This window comes from Rhynchophorus ferrugineus, unplaced genomic scaffold (assembly GCF_030347505.1).
Source record: "Rhynchophorus ferrugineus isolate W39M unplaced genomic scaffold, kcgeb_rfMv2 rfM6, whole genome shotgun sequence".
Taxonomy (NCBI): domain Eukaryota; kingdom Metazoa; phylum Arthropoda; class Insecta; order Coleoptera; family Curculionidae; genus Rhynchophorus; species Rhynchophorus ferrugineus.
In genome coordinates this window covers 23,778,112-23,791,826 of record NW_027472585.1, presented here as the reverse complement: position 1 = coordinate 23,791,826, position 13,715 = coordinate 23,778,112, and positions in this window count along the sequence as shown.

Sequence of the window (13,715 nt, the reverse complement as noted above, 5' to 3'; positions counted from 1 at the left end):
AAAATTGTAAAATGGTCTTAGGTATAGGCGATTTCATTCCAATCCTCACTCCAAGTAATATTCGGCATGCTAATTACATTGCCGATTGCCAAATTGCATTATCTCTTAGGGTTTCCGAGATATGGAGTATCGAAATTTTCCAGTTTGGCTCTTCCTCTAACTTGGGCACAAATTGTAAAATGGTCTTATGAATTGGCGATTTCGTTCCTATTCATACTCCAAATAATAATCGGCATGCTAATTACATTGCCGATTGCCAAATTACATTATCCCTTATGGTTTTCGAGATATGGAACATCGAAATTTTACAATTTGGCTCTTGCTTTAACTGGGGCCAAAATTGTAAAATGGTCTTATGTATGGCGACTTCGTTCCAATTCATATTCAAGTAATATTCGGCATGCTAATTACATTGCCGATTGCCAAATTGCATTATCTCTTATAGTTTCCGAGATATAGACTCTCGAATCGGTCTTATGAATTGGCGATCACGTTCCAATTCTCACTCCAAGTAATATGCGGCATGCTAATTACATTGCCGATTGCCAAATTGCATTATCTCTTATGGTTTCCGAGATATGGACTATCGAATATTTACACCTTAGGCTCTGCTTCTAATTTGGGCCCAAATTGTAAAATGGTCTTATGTATTGGCGATTTTGTTCCAATTTACATTCCAAGTAATATTCGGCATGCTAATTACATTGCCGATTACCAAATTGCATTATCTCTTATAGTTTCCGAGATATTGAGTATCGAAATATTACAATTTGGCTCTTACTCTAACTGGGACCAAAATTGTAAAATGGTCTTATGTATTGGCGATTTCGTTCCAATTCACATTCCAAGTAATATTCGGCATGCTAATTACATTTCCGGTTGCTAAATTTGCATTATCTCTTATAGTTTCCGAGATATGGATTATCGAAATTTTACAATTTGGCTCCTCTTCTAACTAGGGCCCAAATTGTAAAATGGTCTTGTGAATTGGCGATTTCGTTCCAATTCTCACTAGCAGTAATATTCGGCATGCTAATTACATTGCCGTTTGCCAAATTGCATTATCTTTTATGGTTTCCGAGATATGGAGTATCGAAATTTTACAATTTGGCTCCTCCTCTAACTGCGCCTAAAATTCTAAAATGGTCTTATGTATAGGCGATTTCGTTCCAATTCTCACTCCAAGTAATATTCGGCATGCTAATTACATTGCAGATTGCCAGATTGCATTATCTTTTATAGTTTCCGAGATATGGACTATCGAATATTTACAACTTAGGCTCTGCTTCTAACTTGAGCCCAAATTGTAAAATATTCTAATGAATTGGCGATTTCGTTCCAATTCTCACTCCAAGTAATATTCGGCATGCTAAATACATTGCCGATTGCCAAATTGCATTATCTCTTATAGCTTCCGAGATATGGACTATCGAATATTTACACTTTAGGCTCTGCTTCTAACTACGCCTAAAATTGTAAAATGGTCTTATGTATAGGCGATTTCGTTCCAATTCTCACTCCAAGTAATATTCGGCATGCTAATTACATTGCCGATTGCCAAATTGCATTATCTCTTATAGCTTCCGAGATATGGACTATCGAATAATTACACCTTAGGCTCTTCTTCTAACTGCGCCTAAAATTGTAAAATGGTCTTATGAATTGGCGATTTCGTTCCAATTCACACTCCAAGTAATATTTGGCATGCTAATTACATTGCCGATTGCCAAATTGCATTATCTCTTATAGCATCCGAGATATGGACTATCGAATATTTACAACTTAGGCTCTGCTTCTAACTTGGGCCCAAATTGTAAAATGGTCTAATGAATTGGCGATTTCGTTCCAATTCACACTCCAAGTAATATTCGGCATGCTAATTACATTGCCGATTGCCAAATTGCATTATCACTTATGGTTTCCGAGATATGGAGTATCGAAATTTCACAATTTGGCTCCACCTCTAACTGGGGCCAAAATTGTAAAATGGTCTTATGTATTGGCTGTTTCGTTCCATTTCACATTCCAAGTAATATTCGGCATGCTAATTACATTGCCGATTGCCAAATTGCATTATCTCTTACGGTTTCCGAGATATGGACTATCGAATATTTACACCTTAGGCTCTGCTTCTAATTTGGGCCCAAATTGTAAAATGGTCTTATGAATTGACGATTTCGTTCCAATTCACACTCCAAGTAATATTCGGCATGCTAATTACATTGCCGATTGCCAAATTGCATTATCTCTTATAGCTTCCGAGATATGGACTATCGAATATTTACACTTTAGGCTCTGCTTCTAACTGCGCCTAAAATTGTAAAATGGTCTTATGTATAGGCGATTTCGTTCCTATTCACATTCCAAGTAATATTCGAAATGCTAATTACATTGCCGTTTGCCAAATTGCATTATCTCTTATAGTTTCCGATATATGGACTATCGAAAATTTACTCTTTAGGCTCTGCTTATAACTTGGGCCCAATTTGTAAAATGGTCTTATGAATTGGCGATTTCGTTCCAATTCATACTCCAAGTAATATTCGGCATGCTAATTACATTGCCGATTGCCAAATTATCTCTTATGGTTTCCAAGATATGGAACATCGAAATTTTACAATTTGGCTCTTCCCCTAACTGGAGCCAAAATTGTAAAATGGTCTTATGAATTGGCGATTACGTTCCAATTCACACTCCAAGTAATATTCTGCATGCTAATTACATTGCCGATTGCCAAATTGCATTCTCTCTTATAGTTTCCGAGATATGGACTATCGAATATTTACACCTTAGGCTCTGCTTATAACTTGGGCCCAATTTGAAAAATGGTCTTATGAATTGGCGATTTCGTTCCAATTCATACTCCAAGTAATATTCGGCATGCTAATTACATTGCCGATTGCCAAATTATCTCTTATGGTTTCCAAGATATGGAACATCGAAATTTTACAATTTGGCTCTTCCCCTAACTGGGGCCAAAATTGTAAAATGGTCTTATGAATTGGCGATTACGTTCCAATTCTCACTCCAAGTAATATTCGGCATGCTAATTACATTGCCGATTGCCAAATTGCATTATCTCTTATAGTTTCCGAGATATGGACTATAGAAAATTTACACCTTAGGCTCTGCTTCTAACTGGGGCCCCAATTGTAAAATGGTCTTATGAATAGGCGATTTCGTTCCAATTCTCACATCAAGTAATATTCGGCATGCTAATTACATTGCAGATTGCCAGATTGCATTATCTCTTATAGTTTCCGAGATATGGACTATCGAATATTTACAACTTAGGCTCTGCTTCTAACTTGAGCCCAAATTGTAAAATATTCTAATGAATTGGCGATTTCGTTCCAATTCTCACTCCAAGTAATATTCGGCATGCTAAATACATTGCCGATTGCCAAATTGCATTATCTCTTATAGCTTCCGAGATATGGACTATCGAATATTTACACTTTAGGCTCTGCTTCTAACTACGCCTAAAATTGTAATATGGTCTTATGTATAGGCGATTTCGTTCCAATTCTCACTCCAAGTAATATTCGGCATGCTAATTACATTGCCGATTGCCAAATTGCATTATCTCTTATAGCTTCCGAGATATGGACTATCGAATAATTACACCTTAGGCTCTTCTTCTAACTGCGCCTAAAATTGTAAAATGGTCTTATGAATTGGCGATTTCGTTCCAATTCACACTACAAGTAATATTTGGCATGCTAATTACATTGCCGATTGCCAAATTGCATTATCTCTTATAGCATCCGAGATATGGACTATCGAATATTTACAACTTAGGCTCTGCTTCTAACTTGGGCCCAAATTGTAAAATGGTCTAATGAATTGGCGATTTCGTTCCAATTCACACTCCAAGTAATATTCGGCATGCTAATTACATTGCCGATTGCCAAATTGCATTATCACTTATGGTTTCCGAGATATGGAGTATCGAAATTTTACAATTTGGCTCCACCTCTAACTGGGGCCAAAATTGTAAAATGGTCTTATGTATTGGCTGTTTCGTTCCAATTCACATTCCAAGTAATATTCGGCATGCTAATTACATTGCCGATTGCCAAATTGCATTATCTCTTACGGTTTCCGAGATATGGACTATCGAATATTTACACCTTAGGCTCTGCTTCTAACTTGGGCCCAAATTGTAAAATGGTCTTAGGTATAGGCGATTTCATTCCAATCCTCACTCCAAGTAATATTCGGCATGCTAATTACATTGCCGATTGCCAAATTGCATTATCACTTATGGTTTCCGAGATATGGAGTATCGAAATTTTACAATTTGGCTCTACCTCTAACTGGGGCCAAAATTGTAAAATGGTCTTATGTATTGGCTGTTTCGTTCCAATTCACATTCCAAGTAATATTCGGCATGCTAATTACATTGCCGATTGCCAAATTGCATTATCTCTTACGGTTTCCGAGATATGGACTATCGAATATTTACACCTTAGGCTCTGCTTCTAATTTGGGCCCAAATTGTAAAATGGTCTTATGAATTGACGATTTCGTTCCAATTCACACTCCAAGTAATATTCGGCATGCTAATTACATTGCCGGTTGCCAAATTGCATTATCTTTTATGGTTTCCGAGATATGGAGTATCGAAATTTTACAATTTGGCTCTTCCTCTAACTGCGGCCAAAATTGTAAAATGGTCTTAGGTATAGGCGATTTCATTCCAATCCTCACTCCAAGTAATATTCGGCATGCTAATTACATTGCCGATTGCCAAATTGCATTATCTCTTAGGGTTTCCGAGATATGGAGTATCGAAATTTTCCAGTTTGGCTCTTCCTCTAACTTGGGCACAAATTGTAAAATGGCCTTATGAATTGGCGATTTCGTTCCAATTCACATTCCAAGTAATATTCGGCATGCTAATTACATTGCCGATTGCCAAATTGCATTATCTCTTATAGCTTCCGAGATATGGACTATCGAATATTTACACTTTAGGCTCTGCTTCTAACTGCGCCTAAAATTGTAAAATGGTCTTATGTATAGGCGATTTCGTTCATATTCACATTCCAAGTAATATTCGAAATGCTAATTACATTGCCGTTTGCCAAATTGCATTATCTCTTATAGTTTCCGATATATGGACTATCGAAAATTTACTCTTTAGGCTCTGCTTATAACTTGGGCCCAATTTGTAAAATGGTCTTATGAATTGGCGATTTCGTTCCAATTCATACTCCAAGTAATATTCGGCATGCTAATTACATTGCCGATTGCCAAATTATCTCTTATGGTTTCCAAGATATGGAACATCGAAATTTTACAATTTGGCTCTTCCCCTAACTGGAGCCAAAATTGTAAAATGGTCTTATGAATTGGCGATTACGTTCCAATTATCACTCCAAGTAATATTCGGCATGCTAATTACATTGCCGATTGCCAAATTGCATTATCTCTTATGGTTTCCGAGATATGGGGTATCGAAATTTTACAATATTTCTCTACCTCTAACTGGGGCCCAAATTGTAAAATGGCCTTATGAATTGGCGATTTCGTTCCAATTCACACTCCAAGTAATATTCGACATGCTAATTACTTTGCCGATTGCCAAATTGCATTATCTCTTATAGTTTCCGAGATATGGACTATAGAAAATTTACACCTTAGGCTCTGCTTCTAACTTGGGCCCAAATTGTAAAATGGTCTTATGAATTGGCGATTTCGTTCCTATTCACATTCCAAGTAATATTCGAAATGCTAATTACATTGCCGTTTGCCAAATTGCATTATCTCTTAGGGTTTCCGAGATATTGAGTATCGAAATTTTACAATTTGGCTCTTCCTCTGACTGGGGCCAAAATTGTAAAAAGGTCTTGTGTATTGGCAATTTCGTTCCAATTCACATTCCAAGTAATATTCGGCATGCTAATTACATTGCCGATTGCCAAATTGCATTATCTCTTATGGTTTCCGAGATGTGGAGTATCGAAATTTTACAATTTGGCTCTTCCTCTAACTGCGGCCAAAATTGTAAAATGGTCTTAGGTATAGGCGATTTCGTTCCAATCCTCACTCCAAGTAATATTCGACATGCTAATTACATTGCCGATTGCCAAATTGTATTTTCTCTTATGGTTTCCGAGATATGGAGTATCGAAATTTTACAATTTGGCTCTACCTCTAACTGGGGCCAAAATTGTAAAATGGTCTTATGTATTGGCGATATCGTTCCAATTCACATTCCAAGTAATATTCGGCATGCTAATTACATTGTCGATTGCCAAATTGCATTCTCTCTTATAGTTTCCGAGATATGGACTATCGAATATTTACACCTTAGGCTCTGCTTATAACTTGGGCCCAATTTGTAAAATGATCTTATGAATTGGCGATTTCGTTCCAATTCATACTCCAAGTAATATTCGGCATGCTAATTACATTGCCGATTGCCAAATTATCTCTTATGGTTTCCAAGATATGGAACATCGAAATTTTACAATTTGGCTCTTCCCCTAACTGGGGCCAAAATTGTAAAATTGTCTTATGAATTGGCGAATACGTTCCAATTCTCACTCCAAGTAATATTCGGCATGCTAATTACATTGCCGATTGCCAAATTGCATTATCTCTTATAGTTTCCGAGATATGGACTATAGAAAATTTACACCTTAGGTTCTGCTTCTAACTGGGGCCCCAATTGTAAAATGGTCTTATGAATAGGCGATTTCGTTCCAATTCTCACATCAAGTAATATTCGGCATGCTAATTACATTGCCGATTGCCAAATTGCATTATCTCTTATGGTTTCCGAGATATGGGGTATCGAAATTTTACAATTTGGCTCTACCTCTAACTGGGGCCCAAATTGTAAAATGGTCTTATGAATTGGCGATTTCGTTCCAATTCACACTCCAAGTAATATTCTGCATGCTAATTACATTGCCGATTGCCAAATTGCATTATCTCTTATAGTTTTCGAGATATGGACTATAGAAAATTTACACCTTAGGCTCTGCTTCTAACTGGGGCCCAAATTGTAAAATGGTCTTTTGAATTGGCGATTACGTTCCAATTCTCACTCCAACTAATATTCGGCATGCTAATTACATTGCCGATTGCCAAATTGCATTATCTCTTATAGTTTCCGATATATGGGCTATTGAAAATTTACTCCTTAGGCTCTGCTTATAACTTGGGCCCAAATTGTAAAATGGTCTTATGAATTGGCGATTTCGTTCCAATTCATACACCAAGTAATATTCGGCATGCTAATTACATTGCCGATTGCCAAATTGCATTATCTCTTATAGTTTTCGAGATATGGAACATCGAAATTTTACAATTTGGCTCTTCCCCTAACTGGGGCCAAATTTGAAAAATGGTCTTATGTATGGCGACTTCGTTCCAATTCATATTCAAGTAATATTCGGCATGCTAATTACATTGCCGATTGCCAAATTGCATTATCACTTATGGTTTCCGAGATATGGAGTATCGAAATTTTACAATTTGGCTCTTCCTCTAACTGCGGCCAAAATTGTAAAATGGTCTTAGGTATAGGCGATTTCATTCCAATCCTCACTCCAAGTAATATTCGGCATGCTAATTACATTGCCGATTGCCAAATTGCATTATCACTTATGGTTTCCGAGATATGGAGTATCGAAATTTTACAATTTGGCTCTACCTCTAACTGGGGCCAAAATTGTAAAATGGTCTTATGTATTGGCTGTTTCGTTCCAATTCACATTCCAAGTAATATTCGGCATGCTAATTACATTGCCGATTGCCAAATTGCATTATCTCTTACGGTTTCCGAGATATGGACTATCGAATATTTACACCTTAGGCTCTGCTTCTAATTTGGGCCCAAATTGTAAAATGGTCCTTTGAATTGACGATTTCGTTCCAATTCACACTCCAAGTAATATTCGGCATGCTAATTACATTGCCGATTGCCAAATTGCATTATCTCTTATAGCTTCCGAGATATGGACTATCGAATATTTACACTTTAGGCTCTGCTTCTAACTGCGCCTAAAATTGTAAAATGGTCTTATGTATAGGCGATTTCGTTCCTATTCACATTCCAAGTAATATTCGAAATGCTAATTACATTGCCGTTTGCCAAATTGCATTATCTCTTATAGTTTCCGATATATGGACTATCGAAAATTTACTCTTTAGGCTCTGCTTATAACTTGGGCCCAATTTGTAAAATGGTCTTATGAATTGGCGATTTCGTTCCAATTCATACTCCAAGTAATATTCGGCATGCTAATTACATTGCCGATTGCCAAATTATCTCTTATGGTTTCCAAGATATGGAACATCGAAATTTTACAATTTGGCTCTTCCCCTAACTGGAGCCAAAATTGTAAAATGGTCTTATGAATTGGCGATTACGTTCCAATTCACACTCCAAGTAATATTCTGCATGCTAATTACATTGCTGATTGCCAAATTGCATTCTCTCTTATAGTTTCCGAGATATGGACTATCGAATATTTACACCTTAGGCTCTGCTTATAACTTGGGCCCAATTTGTAAAATGGTCTTATGAATTGGCGATTTCGTTCCAATTCATACTCCAAGTAATATTCGGCATGCTAATTACATTGCCGATTGCCAAATTATCTCTTATGGTTTCCAAGATATGGAACATCGAAATTTTACAATTTGGCTCTTCCCCTAACTGGGGCCAAAATTGTAAAATGGTCTTATGAATTGGCGATTACGTTCCAATTCTCACTCCAAGTAATATTCGGCATGCTAATTACATTGCCGATTGCCAAATTGCATTATCTCTTATAGTTTCCGAGATATGGACTATAGAAAATTTACACCTTAGGCTCTGCTTCTAACTGGGGCCCCAATTGTAAAATGGTCTTATGAATAGGCGATTTCGTTCCAATTCTCACATCAAGTAATATTCGGCATGCTAATTACATTGCAGATTGCCAGATTGCATTATCTCTTATAGTTTCCGAGATATGGACTATCGAATATTTACAACTTAGGCTCTGCTTCTAACTTGAGCCCAAATTGTAAAATATTCTAATGAATTGGCGATTTCGTTCCAATTCTCACTCCAAGTAATATTCGGCATGCTAAATACATTGCCGATTGCCAAATTGCATTATCTCTTATAGCTTCCGAGATATGGACTATCGAATATTTACACTTTAGGCTCTGCTTCTAACTACGCCTAAAATTGTAAAATGGTCTTATGTATAGGCGATTTCGTTCCAATTCTCACTCCAAGTAATATTCGGCATGCTAATTACATTGCCGATTGCCAAATTGCATTATCTCTTATAGCTTCCGAGATATGGACTATCGAATAATTACACCTTAGGCTCTTCTTCTAACTGCGCCTAAAATTGTAAAATGGTCTTATGAATTGGCGATTTCGTTCCAATTCACACTACAAGTAATATTTGGCATGCTAATTACATTGCCGATTGCCAAATTGCATTATCTCTTATAGCATCCGAGATATGGACTATCGAATATTTACAACTTAGGCTCTGCTTCTAACTTGGGCCCAAATTGTAAAATGGTCTAATGAATTGGCGATTTCGTTCCAATTCACACTCCAAGTAATATTCGGCATGCTAATTACATTGCCGATTGCCAAATTGCATTATCTCTTAGGGTTTCCGAGATATGGAGTATCGAAATTTTCCAGTTTGGCTCTTCCTCTAACTTGGGCACAAATTGTAAAATGGCCTTATGAATTGGCGATTTCGTTCCAATTCACATTCCAAGTAATATTCGGCATGCTAATTACATTGCCGATTGCCAAATTGCATTATCTCTTATAGCTTCCAAGATATGGACTATCGAATATTTACACTTTAGGCTCTGCTTCTAACTGCGCCTAAAATTGTAAAATGGTCTTATGTATAGGCGATTTCGTTCCTATTCACATTCCAAGTAATATTCGAAATGCTAATTACATTGCCGTTTGCCAAATTGCATTATCTCTTATAGTTTCCGATATATGGACTATCGAAAATTTACTCTTTAGGCTCTGCTTATAACTTGGGCCCAATTTGTAAAATGGTCTTATGAATTGGCGATTTCGTTCCAATTCATACTCCAAGTAATATTCGGCATGCTAATTACATTGCCGATTGCCAAATTATCTCTTATGGTTTCCAAGATATGGAACATCGAAATTTTACAATTTGGCTCTTCCCCTAACTGGAGCCAAAATTGTAAAATGGTCTTATGAATTGGCGATTACGTTCCAATTATCACTCCAAGTAATATTCGGCATGCTAATTACATTGCCGATTGCCAAATTGCATTATCTCTTATGGTTTCCGAGATATGGGGTATCGAAATTTTACAATATTTCTCTACCTCTAACTGGGGCCCAAATTGTAAAATGGCCTTATGAATTGGCGATTTCGTTCCAATTCACACTCCAAGTAATATTCGACATGCTAATTACATTGCCGATTGCCGAATTGCATTATCTCTTATAATTTCCGAGATATGGACTATCGAAAATTTACACCTTAGGCTCTGCTTCTAACTGGGGCCCAAATTGTAAAATGGTCTTATGAATTGGCGATTTCGTTCCTATTCACATTCCAAGTAATATTCGAAATGCTAATTACATTGCCGTTTGCCAAATTGCATTATCTCTTATGGTTTCCGAGATATTGAGTATCGAAATTTTACAATTTGGCTCTTCCTCTGACTGGGGCCAAAATTGTAAAAAGGTCTTGTGTATTGGCGATTTCGTTCCAATTCACATTCCAAGTAATATTCGGCATGCTAATTACATTGCCGATTGCCAAATTGCATTATCTCTTATGGTTTCCGAGATGTGGAGTATCGAAATTTTACAATTTGGCTCTTCCTCTAACTGCGGCCAAAATTGTAAAATGGTCTTAGGTATAGGCGATTTCGTTCCAATCCTCACTCCAAGTAATATTCGACATGCTAATTACATTGCCGATTGCCAAATTGCATTTTCTCTTATGGTTTCCGAGATATGGAGTATCGAAATTTTACAATTTGGCTCTACCTCTAACTGGGGCCAAAATTGTAAAATGGTCTTATGTATTGGCGATATCGTTCCAATTCACATTCCAAGTAATATTCGGCATGCTAATTACATTGCCGATTGCCAAATTGCATTCTCTCTTATAGTTTCCGAGATATGGACTATCGAATATTTACACCTTAGGCTCTGCTTATAACTTGGGCCCAATTTGTAAAATGGTCTTATGAATTGGCGATTTCGTTCCAATTCATACTCCAAGTAATATTCGGCATGCTAATTACATTGCCGATTGCCAAATTATCTCTTATGGTTTCCAAGATATGGAACATCGAAATTTTACAATTTGGCTCTTCCCCTAACTGGGGCCAAAATTGTAAAATGGTCTTATGAATTGGCGATTACGTTCCAATTCTCACTCCAAGTAATATTCGGCATGCTAATTACATTGCCGATTGCCAAATTGCATTATCTCTTATAGTTTCCGAGATATGGACTATAGAAAATTTACACCTTAGGCTCTGCTTCTAACTGGGGCCCCAATTGTAAAATGGTCTTATGAATAGGCGATTTCGTTCCAATTCTCACATCAAGTAATATTCGGCATGCTAATTACATTGCCGATTGCCAAATTGCATTATCTCTTATGGTTTCCGAGATATGGGGTATCGAAATTTTACAATTTGGCTCTACCTCTAACTGGGGCCCAAATTGTAAAATGGTCTTATGAATTGGCGATTTCGTTCCAATTCACACTCCAAGTAATATTCTGCATGCTAATTACATTGCCGATTGCCAAATTGCATTATCTCTTATAGTTTTCGAGATATTGACTATAGAAAATTTACACCTTAGGCTCTGCTTCTAACTGGGGCCCAAATTGTAATATGGTCTTATGAATTGGCGATTACGTTCCAATTCTCACTCCAACTAATATTCGGCATGCTAATTACATTGCCGATTGCCAAATTGCATTATCTCTTATGGTTTCCGAGAAATGGGGTATCGAAATTTTACAATTTTGCTCTTCCTCTAACTGGAACCAAAATTGTTAAATGGTCTTATGTATCGGCGATTTCGTTTCAATTCTCACTCCAAGTAATATACGGCATGCTACTTACATTGCCGATTGCCGAATTGCATTATCTCTTATAATTTCCGAGATATGGACTATCGACAATTTACACCTTAGGCTCTGCTTCTAACTGTTGCCCAAATTGTAAAATGGTCTTATGAATAGGCGATTTCGTTCCTATTCTCACATCAAGTAATATTCTGCATGCTAATTACATTTCCGATTGCCAAACTGCATTATCTCTTATGGTTTCCAAGATATGGAGTATCGAAATTTTACAATTTAGCTCTACCTCTAACTGGGACCAAAATTGTAAAATGGTCTTATGTATTGGCGATTTCGTTCCAATTCATATTCCAAGTAATATTAGGCATGATAATTCCATTGCCGATTGCCAAATTGCATTATCTCTTATAGTTTCCGATATATGGGCTATTGAAAATTTACTCCTTAGGCTCTGCTTATAACTTGGGCCCAAATTGTAAAATGGTCTTATGAATTGGCGATTTCGTTCCAATTCATACACCAAGTAATATTCGGCATGCTAATTACATTGCCGATTGCCAAATTACATTATCCCTTATGGTTTCCGAGATATGGAACATCGAAATTTTACAATTTGGCTCTTCCCCTAACTGGGGCCAAATTTGAAAAATGGTCTTATGTATGGCGACTTCGTTCCAATTCATATTCAAGTAATATTCGGCATGCTAATTACATTGCCGATTGCCAAATTGCATTATCTCTTATGGTTTCCGAGATATGGAACATCGAAATTTTACAATTTGGCTCTTGCTCTAACTGAGGCCAAAATTGTAAAATGGTCTTATGTATTGGCGATTTCGTTCCAATTCACATTCCAGGTAATATTCGGCATGCTAATTACATTGCCGATTGCCAAATTGCATTATCTCTCATGGTTTCCGATATAAAGAAGATCGAAATTTTACAACTTTGCTCTTGCTCTAACTAGGGCCAAAATTGTAAAATTGTCTTATGTATTGGCGATTTTGTTCCAATTCACATTCCAGGTAATATTCGGCATGCTAATTACATTGCCGATTACCAAATTGCATTATCTCTCATGGTTTCCGAGATATAAAAGTTAGAAATTTTACAACTTTGCTCTTGCTCTAACTAGGGCCAAAATTGTAAAATGGTCTTATGAATAGGCGATTTCGTTCCAATTCTCACATCAAGTAATATTCGGCATGCTAATTACATTGCCGATTGCCAAATTGCATTATCTCTTATGGTTTCCGAGATATGGGGTATCGAAATTTTACAATTTGGCTCTACCTCTAACTGGGGCCCAAATTGTAAAATGGTCTTATGAATTGGCGATTTCGTTCCAATTCACACTCCAAGTAATATTCTGCATGCTAATTACATTGCCGATTGCCAAATTGCATTATCTCTTATAGTTTTCGAGATATGGACTATAGAAAATTTACACCTTAGGCTCTGCTTCTAACTGGGGCCCAAATTGTAAAATGGTCTTTTCAATTGGCGATTACGTTCCAATTCTCACTCCAACTAATATTCGGCATGCAAATTACATTGCCGATGGCCAAATTGCATTATCTCTTATGGTTTCCGAGAAATGGGGTATCGAAATTTTACAATTTTGCTCTTCCT